Genomic DNA, 18381 nt, shown 5'->3' with positions numbered 1-18381 from the left:
TAAGTGCTTCTGTGTGTATGTGAATGTTTGTATGCATGTATGCAAAATCTCAAGTTCTTATTCAGCAATCTTGCTCATAACTAGTATTATATCACTTGAGCCATTCTTCCAATGCAGTTTTTGGCTGGTAAATTATAGGTATTGTTCCAAAGACTATTCTGCCCAGGCTGGATGCAAATTGAATTTCCCAGACTCTTTTACATTCTTAGTTTTTATTTTTTCAATGAGTATCAAGTTTTAAACTAGAAATACTTTTGTTAATGTAAAGTCTAAGCTGTAGCCCAGATTTTTAACTCAAGAATTCATACAAAGATAAATGAACATACATATTACATATCCTGAGTGTACATTCCTAGAAATGTGATCTTGAGTCGAGTACTGGTGGCTCATGCATATAATCCTCTCAAGAGGCTGAGATCTGAGGATTGCCGTTCAAATGCAGCACAAGTAGGAAAGTTTACTCAGGCACTTATCTCCAATTAACCCCCAGAAAAAGGAATTGACACTGTGGCTCAAGTGGTAGAGCTCTAGCCGTGAATTAAAGAGTGGAGGGACATCACCCAGGCCCAGAATTTAAGACCCGTACACATCATAGAAATAAAGAAAAAGAAATGTGATCTTATCCACCAGTTCATTGCTAGTATAATTCCTGCTCCCTCAACATAGCCTTTTCTTCCAGTTAAGTCCATGCTCTTATATCTGACTTCTTTGGAACCAGAATAATTCTTCCCTTCTACTTTTTACAAATTTGTATGATTAGCTACCATGATTTAGAATTAGTAGAAAACAAGAGTGGCCTCATCATTCATGTTCCACTTAGTAGTAATGCTCTCTATATCCCATAGATCTACATACTGGAATGGCTTTATTGTTTCAAAGTTTTCTTTTCTTTTTTTTTTTTTTTTCAAATTTTATTTTATTTTATTTGAGAACATACTGTACAGAGGAGTTACAATTACATGGGCAGGATAATGCATACATTTCTTACCAAGCATTGCAGCCTCCTCCTTTGTTTACCCTTCACCTCCCTTCCCAGCCTCCCCCCTCCCCCCCCACCCAATCATACCCCCCTCCCCCCCCCCCACCGACATTGTAAAGCTGGTTTTGACATGACATTTTGTACTTCTCATTGTTGCAACAGGTCCACCTGAATCCTTAAACGACTTGTTTGTCCCCATCTCCTCCACATGTTATACTGACATCAAATATAGTGAAAGCGGGGGTTACATTGTGGGGGAGGGACATACAAAGCAACAAAGAAATAATCTTATAAATGCGTTAGAAACACATGCATGAAAGAAAAAAAACATTAAAATACATATTTGAGGGTTCGTTTTCCTAACATCACATTATCTGACTTTTTCCGCTTGACTCATACCTATACTAGATATTGCAAATAAGGGAAACCATGGGACCTATGTTTCTTTGGGCCTGGCTTACTTCACTTAATATAATTTTTTCCAAGCCTTTCCATTTCCTAACAAATGGGGAAATGTCATTCTTTCTGATGGAGGCATAGAATTCCATTGTGTATATATACCACATCTTCTTGATCCATTCATTTGCTGAGGGGCATCTGGGTTGGTTCCATATCTTAGCTATGGTAAATAATGCTGCAATAAACATAGTTGTGCTGGTAGCTTTAGTGTGGCCTTGTTTGTGATCATTTGGGTAAATGCCCAAAAGTGGGATTGCTAGGTCATAGGGGAGTTCTATGTGAAGTCTTTTGAGGAACCTCCATACTGCTTTCCAAAGTGGTTGAACAAGTTTACATTCCCACCAACAATGAAGTAAGGTTCCCTTCTGTCCACATCCCCTCCAGCATCTGTTGTTAGAGTTCTTGATTTTTGCTGTTCTAACTGGAGTGAGGTGATATCTCAATGTTGTTTTGATTTGCATTTCTTTTATGGCTAGGGATGTTGAACATTTCTTCATGTGTCTATTGGCCATCCTTCTTTCTTCTTCAGAGAAGCTTCTCTTTAAGTCTTTCGCCCACTTACTTATTGGGCAGTTGTTTCTTTGAGGATTTGTTGTTGGGTGGTATAATTTTTTGAGTTCCAAGTATATTTTAGATATGAGACCCTTGTCCATTGTATGGCTAGTAAAGATCTTCTCCCAGTCCGTGGGCTTTCTATTGATCTTGCTAGCTATGTCATTTGCCCAGCAGAAGCTCTGCAACCTCATACAATCCCATTTGTCCAACCTTTCTTTGATTTGTTGTGTTTCCGGGTCTCTATTCAGAAAATTTCGGCCTGAGCCAAGGAGACCCAGGGTTTCTCCTATTCCATCCTGTAATGTTTTCAGAGTGTCTGCTTTGAGTTCAAGGTCTTTGATCCATTTGGAGTTGATTCTGGTGCAGGGTGATATATAAGGATCTAGCTTTAGTTTTCTACATGTAGTTAACCAGTTTTGCCAGCACCATTTACTGAAGAGGCTGTCTGTCTTCCATTCTATTGTTTTAGCTCCCTTATCGAAGATTAGATGGCTATAGGTCTGTAGGTTCATTTCTGGGTTTTCAATTCTATTCCATTGGTCCTGAGGTCTGTTCTTATGTCAATACCAAGCTTTTTTGATTACTATGGCTTTATAGTAGAGTTTGAAATTTGGTATTGATATTCCTCCAGCAGTGTTCTTTCCGTTGAGGAGCGTTTTTGCTATTTGGGGTCTTTTATTGTTCCATATGAATTTTTGGATTGCCTCTTCTATTTCCTTGAAGAATGAGGGTGGAATTTTGATAGGTATTGCATTGAATTTGTAGATAGCCTTGGGAAGTATTGCCATTTTCACGATGTTAATCTTTCCAATCCAGGAGCATGGGAGGTTTTGCCATTTTTTAAGTTCTGTGTTGATTTCCTTTTTCAAGATTTTAAAGTTTTCATCATAGAGGTCCTTCACTTCTTTAGTTAAGTTAATTCCTAGGTATTTTATTTTTTGTGGGGCTATTACAAATGGAGTTGCTTTCCTAATTTCAGCCACACTTTTCGCATTGTTGGCATACAGAAAAGCCATTGATTTTGGGGGGTTAATTTTATAACCTGCTACTTTGCCAAAGTTTTGAATCAGCTTGAGTAATTTGGGAGTGGAGTCTATGGGATTCTTTAAATACAAGATCATGTCATCTGCAAAGAGGGAGAGTTTTATTTCTTCTTTCCCTATTTGGATCCCCTTTATGTCTGCATCTTGTCTTATTGCTGTAGCTAGGCATTCTAGTACTAGATTGAAGAGAAGTGGAGAGAGTGGGCATCCTTGTCTTGTTCCTGAGTTAAGAGGAAATGGCTTTAGTTTTTCACCATTGAGTATAATGCTGGCTGTAGGTTTGTCATATACAGCCTTTATTGTATTGAGGAATGTTCCACGGATTCCTAATTTTTCCAAAACTTTCATCAGGAAGGGGTGTTGGATCTTGTCGAATGCTTTTTCTGCGTCTATTGAGATAACCATGTGGTTCTTATTCTTGCTCCTGTTGATGTGATGAATAATATTAATTGATTTGCGTATATTGAACCAGCTTTGCATCCCTGAAATGAATCCTGTTTGATCGTGGTGTATGATTTTTTGGATGAATTGTTGAAGTCGGTTGGCCAAAATTTTGTTGAGAAGTTTTGCATCAATGTTCATCAAACAAATGAGTCTATAGTTCTCTTTCTTTGATGAGTCCTTGCCTGGTTTTGGGATGAGGGTTTTGATGGCTTCATAGAATGTGTTCGGTAGTGAACTTTCTCTTTCAATTTCATTGAAGAGTTGGAGGAGTATTGGTGTGAGCTCTGCTTTGAAGGCCTTGTAAAATTCCGCTGTAAAACCATCTGGTCCTGGACTTTTCTTTGCTGGGAGGTCTCTTATTGCTGTTTCTATTTCAATGCTTGATATAGGCCTGTTAAGATAGTTTAACTCATCTTGGTTTAGTTTTGGCATGTCAATATTTGCTAGGAAGAGGTCCATTTCTGTCAAGTTCTCAAACTTATTAGCATAAAGTTTTGAGAAGTATTCCCTTATAATGTTCTGAATCTTGCTTGTTTCCGTGGTGATGTTTCCATTCTCATCTCTGAGTTTATTAATTTGGGTGTGTTCTCTTCTTTTTCTAATAAGATTTGCTAAGGGTCTGTCAATTTTGTTAAGTTTTTCGAAGAACCAACTCTTTGTTTTGTTGATTCTCTCTATAGTTTTTTTGGATTCTAATTCATTTAATTCTGATTTAATTTTGATTATTTCTTTCCGTCTACTGGATTGGGGTTTATCTTGCTGCTCTTTTTCAAGGAGGTTTAGATGTGTCATTAAATTGTTAGTTTCAGATCTCTCCAATTTGTTGATGTAGGAGCTCAGAGCTATAAACTTGCCTCTGAGTACTGCCTTTGCTGTGTCCCAGAGGAGCTGGTATTTTGTGTGTTCATTTTTGTTGAATAGCATGAACATTTGAATTTCCTTTCTAATGTCTTCCATGACCCACTCATGATTCAGCAGTGTGTTGTTCAGCCTCCATGTGATACCGGACTTTCTTTGGTGGCTTTTGGTGTTGAGTTCTAATTTTATTCCCTTGTGGTCAGAGAGAATGCAAGGTATAACTTCAATGTTTCTGAATTTAGACAAGTTTGCTTTGTGGCCTAAAATGTGGTCTATTTTAGAAAACGTTCCATGTGCTGCTGAGAAAAACGTGTATTCCGATGCTGCTGGGTGAAATGTTCGGTAAATGTCTGTTAAGTCTAGTTGATCTATGCAGCTGTTTAGATCTGCGGTTTCTCTGTTGAGTTTTTGCCGAGTTGATCTATCTAGTGGGGAGAGTGGTGTGTTAAAATCCCCAACAATTAATGTCTCTGGATCTATATGGGATTTGAGGGAAAGTAGTGTTTCTTTGATAAATTTGGGTGCTCCATTGTTTGGCGAATAGATATTTCGAATTGTAATATCCTCCTGAAGGAGAGATCCTTTAATTAGTATGTAGCGACCTTCTTTATCTCTTTTCACGAATTTTAATTTGAAGTCTATTTTATCTGATATTAGGATTGCAACTCCCGCCTGTTTATGCGGTCCGTTTGCTTGGTAGATTTTGTTCCAGCCTTTAACATTGAAAATGTGTTTGTTTTTACAGTCAAGATGTGACTCCTGCAGGCAGCAGATAGAAGGGTCTTGTTTTTTAATCCAACTAGACAGTCTATGTCGCTTAATTGTAGAGTTCAGTCCGTTAACATTAAGAGATAGGACTGAGAGGTATTTGGGAGTTCCTGCCATGTTATCTACCTTCTTGGGGGCTGCGAAAACTGGGTTCTTCCTATGGTTCTTGGATTCTCAGTTTGAGTGCAGTTTCTTGGCCTTTATTGCGGTCTTGTTGGTTTTCTATGTGTAGGACATCTTTAAGAATCTTTTGTAGGGCTGGTTTGGTGGAGATGTATTATTTGCAGTCTTCTGTAGTGTATTGAACCATTATACTTAAGTACAAAACTTCTTTTTTTTCTATTATTCCTATTGTTTCTCTTAATGTTAACTTATGTACACTTGGGAAATAATGCAGAACACACACACTCACAAACATATGTTTCTGAGAACCTTCTTCCCACGTAAAATTGGTCTTAATTACAGTGCACACAGGAAATTTGAACTTAAACTACTCCACGATGTTTTTTTCATGTTTTTTATTATAAAATGGTGTAAGCAGGGGTTAGAGTTACATAAGTAAGTAAATGAGTACATTGTCTATTAAGCTTTGTTACCTCCTCTTTTGTTTTTCACCTTCCATCCCTTTCCTCCCCAACGCCCCAACTCCCTTCTCCCCTGCTCAAGTTGTAAAGTTCATTTTCTACATAGTTCCTCGTATAACTCATTGTTACAATGGGTCATACTGTATTCTTTTTTCAGCTTTTTGTTATTTCCCTTCCCCTCCCCACATTAGAAAAATGTATATGCAAGATGCAGGTCGCCTACATCAAATATAGTGAAAAAAGGGGTTATACCATGGAGGAAGAAAAAATCACATAGTACATGTTAGATACATTAAAAACAATAGCAAGAAAGAAAAAGCAAGTTGTGTCCCTATCTTGGGGTACATTTCACTTAACATCATCTTATATGTCCATGTGTACATGGATAATGTTTTATAAAACATTTAAATTACATATTTTCTCATTACGAAGTTATCGCTGAAACACACTACCTCATGTCCAAAGATGTGCTTGTGCTATTTCAATGAAGCCAGAAAATATTAATTTTACCTGGGGCAGCATCATAGATTGTTACTGGATGTAAGTGGGAGGAACTCTTACTGCAAGTGGAAACTGATCCTAAGAGAGGAATTGAACATAGAGAAATGACAAAGTTCAAGTTAATTTGTGCTGTCCTTTTTTACTATACAAGAAAATAATCCAAGGTCTGAAGGAAACTCTGTCCCTGATCTTTTGTTGTGTGTCCTTTACTCATATAAACTTCTCTGTAAACTTCCAGTTGAGAATATAACAAAAGGAAACAATATGCCATTTGAAGGCAAGCATAGAATAAAAGAAAATAACTTTATTTTAAAAGAGTCCTACTGCAAAGAAAGAAAGACATGGAGGTTTTAAAGTGTCCTATGCACGGATATTCCTCTCCTGAGATGATTCTCCTATTGCAAGAGTCAGTTATCCATTTCTTTAGTCTGGTCCTGAGTCCTCCATAGCAATAAGCGTTCCAAAAATCAGGATCCAGAGAGCATGATCAGCAAAAGGAGCTTCTTCTCAAACCAGTGATTTAAGGTTGGTCCCAAAGATATATGTGGGTTTTTTTATTTTCTTGTTTGTTTGTTTAGTTTGTGCTGGTTCTGGGCCTTGAATACAGAGCGTGGACACTGTCCCTGTACAGTTGTCTTTCCTGCACACCTGTCCCTTAACCTAATACTCTACTGTTTGAGCCAAAACTCCCCTTCTGGCTTTTTTAATGTTTAATTACAGATAAGAGTTTGACAGACTCTCCTGCCTGTGTTGACTTTGAACTGAGACAGTAAGAAAGCCAAATGACATCAACTGTTTGGCCTTCTCTTTTGAATCAAGAAATATTAGATGAAGTTTATAATAAAGCTAATATTTGATAATTTTTTAAAGAAGATAATATGTCCATCAAAGAAGCCATAACTTAAATAACTCAGCAAAAGTAGGTGTACTGAATCAGTTTGTAATTATTTTTTCTGTTTGGGAAGATTACTATTGACTTCGTTGTTCCTTTTGGGAATACTCAAACTCCTATTTGCAGTTTTTTGTTGGTCATGGGGCTTTATCTCTGATCCTGGGCTCTGTCCCTCAGCTCTTCAGCTCAAGTTGAGTGCTCTGCCACTTTAGGTACAGCACCACTTCGGGATTTCTGGTGGTTAATTAAAGATAAGGGTCTCACGGACTTTCCTGACCAGGCTGTCTTTGAACCACAATCCTCTAGTCTCATCTTCCTGAGTAGCTAGTATTACAGGTGTGAGCCACCAGCATCCAGCTTATATTTTCATTGATGTGCACTTAATGACACTATGTAGACAAAGAACGGATATTTCAATCAATAATGACATTGCAGCTTTTCAAAAAAATTGAGGTAGAAATAAATATATCCTCCTTTTCCATGTTGTTACATTAATGATTCATGTGTTTTGGGAATCTTACATTAGCATCCTCTGCTGTCTGTTTATGTGGACTTAGTATCAGAAATTGTTCATAGAGAAATATAAAAGACTAAGATTTTTAGAAAGCAAAGGAAGTAAGGTATGAAAGAATAGAATAGAAGGATATATAATTTATCACACAGAGATTAAGAACTAGCATAAGTGACTAGAATGCTAAAGGCAATGAGGAATAAGCGTAGTTGATAACTAGTTCTTCAATAACCAAAAATGGTTCCCTAGAACAGTTTGTGGTATAACTTAGGTATTCTTATCATTTATTCACTCCATGGGGAGGTATTCCTTCTCTTCTATCAAAGCTATTAATTATCCTATGCCTTTTTGATGCCGTGTCTTACCAAAAAGTTTTCCAAATCTCACATAGACTACCCTTCTCATTGTGATTAGCAGTGACCACTCAAAATCCTGGAATCTTTGAATTTCCAGGATTAATCTTCACCTGATATCTAATCACATTCTTGGCATTAATTGCCATGACCTATTAACAGAACATTTTTTTGTTCTTTTGGTTTTGTTTTTTTTGGGGTCTAGTCGTGGGGCCTCAAATCTGGGCCTGGGCACTGTCTCTCAGTTCTTCAGCTCACGGCTAGCACTCTACCACTTTTGCCACAGCGACACTACCGACTGTTTTCTTTTTGCTTATGTTGTGCTAAGGAATCGAACCCAGGGCCTCATGTGTGCAAGGCAAGCACTCTACTACTGAGGCACCTTCACTGCCCTTTAAAAAATACTATTCTAATATAGGTAAAATAAATGAATTACAGACTATTGCTAGGTATCAGTTGGAGTGAGCAATTGTGTATTCCAAGTATGGGTTATTTATTTTGCATTTACTAGCTAAATGACTTTTTTTGCCAGTCTTGGGGCTTGAACTCAGTTGCAAGGAACTTTTCCTGAGCTTTTTTTTTGGCTGAAGGCTAACACTTTACCACTTGAGGCACAGCTCAAATTTCAGTTTTTTTTTCTATTTATGTGGGACCGAGGAATTGAACCTAGGGTTTGAGTCATGGAAAGCAATAACTGTTCCATTTAGCCACATTCCCAAAGCCCTAAATAAGTTTCTTACTTTTTTATATTAATACGTTTTCTTATTGTGAAAATACCATACAGGGTGGTTACAATTACATGAGCAAGGTAAAGAGTACATTTCTTAGCAAGCATTGTTGCCTCCTCCTTTCCCTTACCATCCCTGCCCACTGATTCCCCATCCCTCCGCCACCAAAGTTGTAAAGTTCGTTTTTCAACATAACATCTTATACATCTCATTGTGGCAATGGGACTTGGTTAAGATGCCATTATTTTTTCATTCCATTACTATGTATTATAATTTAGGCCAGGTGGTAGAAAAGGAAGTGGAAAACAATACTAAGTCCAGTAAAGCTGACATTCCTATCACATCACTAAGGAAGTACAGTGTTAAGGCCTGCTGGACTCATAAAGCTGTTGCATGTGACATTATTATGCAAAACGTTATTGACCATCATCTCCGACATCCCTAATATTCTGTTTCCACTTTCAAGGTCACGAGCCAAATATCTTTTTATTGATAGGGTGTGTTTTCTAGGAAGGAAGAAGGAGGATGTGGAATGTGAAGAAATGCTCAACCTCTCTAGCCATAAAAGAAATGCAAATCAAAACAACATTGAGATACCACCTCACTCCAGTTAGAATGGCAAAAATCAAGAACTCTAACAACAACAGATGCTGGAGGGGATGTGGACAGAAGGGAACCTTACTTCATTGTTGGTGGGAATGTAAACTTGTTCAACCACTTTGGAAAGCAGTATGGAGTTTCCTCAAAAGACTTCTCATGGAGCTCCCCTATGACCCAGCAATCACACTTTTGGGCATTTACCCAAATGTTTACAAACAAGACCACACTGAAGCTACCAGAACCACTTTGTTTATTGCAGCATTATTTACCATAGCTAAGATATGGAACCAGCCCAGATGCCCCTCAGTAGATGAATGGATCAAGAAAATGTGGTAAATATACACAATGGAATTCTATGCCTCCATCAGAAAGAATGACATTGCCCCATTTGTTAGAAAATGGATATTAAGTGAAAAAAGCCAGGCCCAAAGAAACATAGGTCCCATGGTTTCCCTTATTTGCAATATCTAGCATATGTATGAGTCAAGCAGAAAAGGTCAGATAATGTGTTGTTAGGAAAATGAACCCTTAGATATGTATTTTAATGTTTTCTTTTCTTTCAAGCATTTGTTTCTAAAGCATTTATAAGATTATTTCTTTGTTGCTTTGTATGTCCCTCCCCCACATTATAACCCCTGCTTTCACTATATTTGATGTCAGTATAACTTGTAGAGGAGATGGGGAAAAACAAGCCGTTTAAGGATACAGGTCGACCTGTTGCAACAATGAGAAGTACAAGTTGTCATGTCGAAAACGAGCTTTACAAAGTTGGCGTGGGAGGGGGGAGGCGGGGAGGATTGGGTGGGAGGGTGGGGGGGGGAGGCTGGGAAGGGATGTGAAGGATAAACAAAGGAGGAGGCTGCAATTCTTGATAAGAAATGTACGCATTATCCTGCCCTTGTAATTGTAACCCCTCTGTACAGTGTGTTCAGAAAAAAAATAAAATAAAAAAAAAATAGAGGATTTTTATATTTTTTATTGTTTACACTAAACAAATACACTTTTCTTCTTTCCAAGCCTGACTTTGAAAAAGTTAGACCATCTCAATTATTTTATATACAAAAGTTTACTGCTTTGGCTTAGGTGTTTTCCTGCCTTTGGGTGTTGTTCTTTATTAATTTGGTAATTACATAGAAAAAACAAGACAAAGCCATTATGCTTATGTTGAATTATTCAAAGTCAAGCTGTCTTCAAACACAGTTTTCTGTTCCCTTCTTCACTGCTAATTAAAGTTTAATTAATGCTCTTTAGTGATAAAAAAGTGATACTTTAAGGTATATTCTCATTGAAACTGATTAAAACAGGAGTGTCTGCGATTGCATTTTAAATTTTTTTCATGTATTTTCCTTGGCTATTTTCTTTTTTTTTTTTTTTTTTTTTTTTTGTAATTTAATTTAATTTTATTTGTGAACATACTGTACAGAGGAGTTACAGTTACATGGGCAGGATAATGTGTACATTTCTTACCAAGCATTGCAGCCTCCTCCTTTGTTTATCCTTCACATCCCTTCCCAGCCACCCCCCTCCCCCCCTGATCCCAATCCTTCTCCTTCCTCCCTCCCCCCAGCCCCCCCCCCCCCCACCAACATTGTAAAGTTCGTTTTGGACATGACAACTTGTACTTCTCATTGTTGCAACAGGTCCACCTGTATCCTTAAACAACTGGTTTTTCCCCATCTCCTCCACAAGTTATACTGACATCAAATATAGTGAAAGCAAGGGTTATACTGTGGGGGAGGGACATACAAAGCAACAAAGAGATAATCTTATAAATGTGTTAGAAACACATGCATGAAAGAAAAAAACATTAAAATACACATCTAAGGGTTCATTTTCCTGACATCACATTATCTGACCTTTTCCGCTTGACTCATACATATACTAGATATTACAAATAAGGGAAACCATGGGACCTATGTTTCTTTGGGCCTGGCTTACTTCACTTAATATAATTTTTTCCAAGTTTTTCCATTTCCTAACAAATGGGGCAATGTCATTCTTTCTGATGGAGGCATAGAATTCCATTGTGTATATATACCACATTTTCTTGATCCATTCATCTACTGAGGGGCATCTGGGTTGGTTCCATATCTTAGCTATGGTAAATAATGCTGCAATAAACATAGTTGTGCTCGTAGCTTTAGTGTGGTCTTGTTTGTAAACATTAGGGTAAATGCCCAAAAGTGGGATTGCTGGGTCATAGGGGAGCTCTATGTGGAGTCTTTTGAGGAACCTCCATACTGCTTTCCAAAGTGGTTGAACAAGTTTACATTCCCACCAACAATGAATTAAGGTTCCTTTCTGTCCACATCCCCTCCAGCATCTGTTGTTGTTAGAGTTCTTGATTTTTGCCGTTCTCACTGGAGTGAGGTGATATCTCAATGTTGTTTTGATTTGCATTTCTTTTATGGCTAGGGATGTTGAACATTTCTTCATGTGTCTATTGGCCATCCTTCTTTCTTCTTCAGAGAAGTTTCTCTTTAAGTCTTTCGCCCACTTATTTATTGGGCAGTTGTTTCTTTGAGGATTTGTTGTTGGGGGGTTTAGTTTTTTGAGTTCCAAGTATATTTTAGATATGAGACCCTTGTCCGTTGTATGGCTAGTAAAGATCTTCTCCCAATCCGTGGGCTTTCTATTGATCTTGCTAGCTATGTCATTTGCCCTGCAGAAGCTCTGCAACTTTATGCAATCCCATTTGTCCAACCTTTCTTTGATTTGTTGTGTTTCCAGGTCTCTATTCAGAAAATTTCGGCCTGAGCCAAGGAGACCTAGGGTTTCTCCTATTCCATCCTGTAATGTTTTCAGAGTGTCTGCTTTGAGTTCAAGGTCTTTGATCCATTTGGAGTTGATTCTGGTGCAGGGTGATATATAAGGATCTAGCTTAAGTTTTCTACATGTAGTTAACCAATTTTGCCAGCACCATTTACTGAAGAGGTTGTCTTTCTTCCATTCTATTGTTTTAGCTCCCTTATCGAAGATTAGATTGCTATAGGTCTGTGGGTTCATTTCTGGGTTTTCAATTCTATTCCATTGGTCCTGAGGTCTGTTCTTATGCCAATACCAAGCTGTTTTGATTACTATGGCTTTATAGTAGAGTTTGAAGTTTGGTATTGATATTCCTCCAGCAGTGTTCTTTCCATTCAGGAGCGTTTTTGCTATTCAGGGTCTTTTATTGTTCCATATGAATTTTTGGATTCCCTCTTCTATTTCCTTGAAGAATGAGGGTGGAATTTTGATAGGTATTGCGTTGAATTTGTAGATAGCCTTGGGAAGTATTGCCATTTTCACGATGTTAATCTTTCCAATCCAGGAGCATGGGAGGTTTTGCCATTTTTTAAGTTCTGTGTTGATTTCCTTTTTCAAGATTTTAAAGTTTTCATCATAGAGGTCCTTCACTTCTTTAGTTAAGTTAATTCCTAGGTATTTTATTTTTTGTGGGGCTATTACAAATGGAGTTGCTTTCCTAATTTCAGCCACACTTTTCTCGTTGTTGGCATACAGAAAAGCCATTGATTTTTGGGGGTTAATTTTATAACCTGCTACTTTGCCGAAGTTTTGAATCAGCTTGAGTAATTTGGGAGTGGAGTCTATGGGATTCTTTAAATACAAGATCATGTCATCTGCAAAGAGGGAGAGTTTTATTTCTTCTTTCCCTATTTGGATCCCCTTTATGTCTGCATCTTGTCTTATTGCTGTAGCTAGGCATTCTAATACTAGATTGAAGAGAAGTGGAGAGAGTGGGCATCCTTGTCTTGTTCCTGAGTTAAGAGGAAATGGCTTTAGTTTTTCACCATTGAGTATAATGCTGGCTGTAGGTTTGTCATATACAGCCTTTATCGTATTGAGGAATGTTCCATGGATTCCTAATTTTTCCAAAACCTTCATCATAAAGGGGTGTTGGATCTTGTCGAATGCTTTTTCTGCATCTATTGAGATAACCATGTGGTTCTTATTCTTGCTCCTGTTGATGTGATGAATAATATTAATTGATTTGCGTATATTGAACCAGCTTTGCATCCCTGAAATGAATCCTGTTTGATCGTGGTGTATGATTTTTTGGATGAATTGTTGAAGTCGATTGGCCAAAATTTTGTTGAGAAGTTTTGCATCAATGTTCATCAAAGAAATGGGTCTATAGTTCTCTTTCTTTGATGAGTCCCTGCCTGGTTTTGGGATGAGGGTTATGATGGCTTCATAGAATGTGTTCGGTAGTGAGCTTTCTCTTTCAATTTCATTGAAGAGTTGGAGGAGTATTGGTGTGAGCTCTGCTTTGAAGGCCTTGTAAAATTCCGCTGTAAAACCATCTGGTCCTGGACTTTTCTTAGCTGGGAGGTCTCTTATTGCTGTTTCTATTTCAATGCTTGATATGGGCCTGTTAAGCTGGTTTAACTCATCTTGGTTTAGTTTTGGCATGTCAATATTTGCTAGGAAAAGGTCCATTTCTGTCAAGTTCTCAAACTTATTAGCATAAAGTTTTGAGAAGTATTCCCTTATAATGTTCTGAATCTTGGTTGTTTCCGTGGTGATGTTTCCATTTTCATCTCTGAGTTTATTAATTTGTGTGTGTTCTCTTCTTCTTCTGATAAGATTTGCTAAGGGTCTGTCAATTTTGTTAAGTTTTTCGAAGAACCAACTCTTTGTTTTGTTGATTCTTTCTATAGTTTTTTTGGATTCTAATTCATTTAATTCTGATTTAATTTTGATTATTTCTTTCCGTCTACTGGATTGGGGTTTATCTTGCTGCTCTTTTTCAAAGAGGTTTAGATGTGTCATTAAATTGCTAGTTTCAGATTTCTCCAATTTGTTGATATGGGAGCTCAGAGCTATAAACTTGCCTCTGAGTACTGCCTTTGCTGTGTCCCAGAGGAGCTGGTAATTTGTGTGTTCATTTTTGTTGAATAGCATGAACATTTGAATTTCCTTTCTAATCTCTTCCATGACCCACTCTTGATTCAGCAGTGTGTTGTTCAGCCTCCATGTAATACCGGACTTTCTTTGGTGGCTTTTGGTGTTGAGTTCTAATTTTATTCCCTTGTGGTCAGAGAGAATGCAAGGTATAACTTCAATGTTTCTGAATTTAGACAAGTTTGCTTTGTGGCCTAAAATGTGGTCTATTTTAGAAAACGTTCCATGTGCTGCTGAGAAAAACGTGTATTCTGATGCTGCTGGGTGAAATGTTCGGTAGATGTCTGTTAAGTCTAGTTGATCTATGCAGCTGTTTAGATCTGCGGTTTCTCTGTTGAGTTTTTGCCGAGTTGATCTATCTAGTGGGGAGAGTGGTGTGTTAAAATCCCCAACAATTAATGTCTTTGGATCTATATGGGATTTGAGGGAAAGTAGTGTTTCTTTGATAAATTTGGGTGCTCCATTGTTTGGCGAATAGATATTTAGAATTGTAATATCCTCCTGAAGGAGAGATCCTTTAATTAGTATGTAGCGACCTTCTTTATCTCTTCTCACGAATTTTAATTTGAAGTCTATTTTATCTGATATTAAGATTGCAACTCCCGCCTGTTTATGGGGGCCGTTTGCTTGGTAGATTTTGTTCCAGCCTTTAACATTGAAAATGTGTTTGTTTTTACGGGCAAGATGTGACTCCTGCAGGCAGCAGATAGAAGGGTCTTGTTTTTTAATCCAACTAGACAGTCTATGTCGCTTAATTGGAGAGTTCAGTCCGTTAACATTAAGAGATAGGACTGAGAGGTATTTGGGAATTCCTGCCATGTTATCCACCTTCTTGGGGGCTGCGAAAACTAGGTTCTTCCTATGGTTCTTGGATTCTCAGTTTGGGTGCAGTTTCTTGGCCTTTGTTGCGGTCTTGTTGGTTTTCTATGTGTAGGACATCTTTAAGAATCTTTTGTAGGGCTGGTTTGGTGGAGATGTATTGTTTCAATTTTTCTTTGCTATGGAAGGTTTTTATTTGGCCTTCAGTTATGAAGGAGAGTTTAGCTGGGTACAGTATTCTTGGTTGATAGTTGTTTGTTTTTAGGGCATGGCATACATCATTCCAGGCTCTTCTTGCTTTGATTGTCTCTGCTGAGAAATCTGAGGTGATTCTAATTGGTTTCCCTTTATAGGTGATTAACCTTTTCTCCTTGACAGCTTTAAGGATCTTTTCCTTGGTCTGAGTTGATCCTGTGTGGATTATAATGTGACGGTGGGATGTCCTATTCTGGTCTGGTCTATTTGGGGTTCTAAAAGCTTCTTGTATCTGAATAGGCCTATCTTTTTGTATGTTTGGGAAGTTCTCTGCTAGGATCCTGTTAAACAAATTTCCTAGACCATTAACTTCTGTTTCTAGGTGCTCCTCTACACCCATTATCCTTAGATTAGGCCTTCTGATGGTGTCTTCTAGGTGTTGAATAGATCTATCATACTTCTTGGACTTGTCTTGGATGGTTGTATGTTCTTTCTCTATAATATCTAGGCTGTCTTCAATCCCTGAGATTCGATCTTCTGCATGGTCTAACCTGCTGTCAAGACTCTCTACTTTGTTTTTTATCTCTTTTCCTTCTAATTGGTCAGCTTTGATGGCTTCAAGTTCTTTGTTGAAGCTCTGTTTTAGGTCTTGTATGAATTTCTTTACTTCCTTAATTTGGTGTTCAGTGTTTGTTCTCAAATCACTTAGTTGATTGGTTATGATTTCTTTGGACTCCCATTCCTTCTGTTGGGTTCCATTCAGCATTCCCTTTGTGGTCTCCCTGACTTCCTTCAGCTCTTTGTTAATGGATTCCATGAATGCCTTTACTGATCTTTGTGTGTTCTCTACCTGGTCTCTCAATTCCTGAATTACTCTTTGATTAGCTTCCTCCCGTTTGTGGGATTCCTGCAGTTCTCTTTCCTCCCGTTCCTGGGATTCCTGCAGTTCTCTTTGAGTGTTCTCAGCCTGCTCACGCCATTCCTCCCTTTCTCTTTGAGTATTCTCAAGTTGTTCACGCAAATCCTGTATCATTTTTTGAGTAGCTTCCTCACGCTTATGATATTCCTGCATAAACTTTTGGGATGTCTCCTCTCTCTCCCTATCACGCTCATACAGAGTCCTTTGTAAGTTGTCAAACTTCTCATTTATCATATTTGCCACCAGTGTTTGTAGAGCTATTTGGGAACTCTCCTCTGGATTGTTCATTATCTGATCTGACCCCTGATTATCAAGATTGGGAATTGAGATACCTGGATTTGCCATTTTTCTTGTGTTTTTTCGGCTTACTCTGCCCATTTGAGATGAAAATAGCACCAGTTTTGTGCTAGAACACTATCTTAAGGCAACCATCAACCAACGTTTGCATTTATACAGTCAATAGTCTACAGATACAATCTAGTTCAACAGATACATCTATTCAACATCAAACAACTATATGTTAATGGGCTTCGAACCGCAGAGAAGAATTTGGGAAACCAGAAATTTTTAGGGTTAGGGAGAGATGTGGGTAAAAATTAGGAATAGATTGGTGTGGGGAGGCACAGGGAGAGTTAACTATGTCCTAATCTCAATGCAGGAAATAGGTTGGGTAGGATGCAAGTAGAGAGGGAGAGAAAAAGAAGAAAGGTAAAGGGAAATGAAAAGAGACCAGAAAAAAAATTAGAAACGTAAAAATTAATATAGTTATGGAGATTGAAAGACCATCTATTTAGAGAGGAATGTGAATATAATGAGAGAACAGGAGGGAGATAGAGGAGATGTGAAAAACTTAAAAAATGCTTAAAATATTATATAGGTATAAAGAGGTAGTACTGCTATTAAGGAATTTAAGTCTCAGAGGTTTTGGATTGAGTAATAAATTTGTGGATTAAGTGTGTACACAATGGGGGATAGGGTCTACTAGTTAACTATGGGTTTATCAGGATGTGCAGGACAAGAGTTAAGGCACATACAGAAGAACAAAAGAAAGGAAAAGGTGAAAAGGATAAGAAAGGGAGAAAAAAAAAGATCAGAAGTTCAGTAGAGCTAGACAAAAAACAAAAAGATAATTAAGAAAGAAAGAAATAAAAAGAGAGAAGACAAGAAAAGAAAGGAAAACGTACATTCACGTATTCCTAAAATAAAAATTATAAGAGGAAAAAAAAAGTTACTGGAAAACAATTATTTTTTCAAAAAAGGCAAAAATTAAAGATTAATAAAAGTTTTAGAAAAGGAAAAAAAAATTTTATATATATAAGGTACCAAAAAAAAAAAAAAAAAAAAAGAAAAAAGAAAAGAAGAAAAAAAAAGTTCTTTGATTTTTTTTTTTTTATTTTTTTTTTGGGAGGGGTGGGAAGAATCCTGTATCTCCCTTTTGTCTGTTACCAGCCTCTTGTTGGAGTCTCTGGTCAGCTTGAGGTCCTGTGGCTTGATTGGTTTCTTAAGTCAGTTTGTTCGAACAGGCAGAAAAATGCTCTGCTTTACCCAAGATTTTGAGATCCCCCTCCCAGGTTAGTTTAATGGGAGGGTGATCTGCTTTGAGAATCACAAAAGAGGGGTGATGAGGCTAGGTTCTGGTAGAGTTGAGGCCTTTCAACAAACAGTAGCTTTTCCCTGGGGCTATTTTGTGAAAAATTCACAGAGCCCACCCTGGAGCCATTCTCAGGGTTTCTGTTTTTCAATTGATTGTGGAGGCTGCTAGAGGGAGGGGCAGCCTCTGGCTCTGGTTACCCAGTGAGGAAAGCCACTCCAATGGCTGGTGCCTGAGCTGGGTGACTTTTCCCTGGATGGAGCTGAGTCTGGCAGGTCACTTCGCCGTTAAGTTCTTGTGACCTGTTAAATGACTCGTTTTATTCCAAGGCCTGAGTTGGAGCTAGCAGCTCCTCTGAGCTTTGTCGGTATCCAAGATGGAGATCACCGGTGCTGGGGGGGGAGGGGTGGCCTTCCCTCCTCTGCTCCCTGAGAAGGAGTGAGGAAGTGGGGCTACTCACGCCGAGTCTTGGATCCTGGGTCGTCTCTGGTCTGCAAAGTGCAGGATGAAGTTGTCAGCTCCTTGTCGGTTCTTGCTGGTGTTGAGTAGAATCCTCTCGCCCTCTGCGTCTGGCTCCTTCGTCCCGGACTCTCTGTGTGAGCGCTCAGGTATGGCCGCGGCTGCGGTAGCCGCTGCGACCCTGCCGCCGCCGCCGCGGCTGCTGGCAGGCGGTCAGA

Source organism: Dipodomys spectabilis, unplaced genomic scaffold, assembly GCF_019054845.1.
Source record: "Dipodomys spectabilis isolate Male_0828 unplaced genomic scaffold, ASM1905484v1 ptg000285l, whole genome shotgun sequence".
NCBI classification, from domain to species: Eukaryota; Metazoa; Chordata; class Mammalia; order Rodentia; family Heteromyidae; genus Dipodomys; species Dipodomys spectabilis.
Note: the sequence above shows the minus strand (reverse complement) of the source record.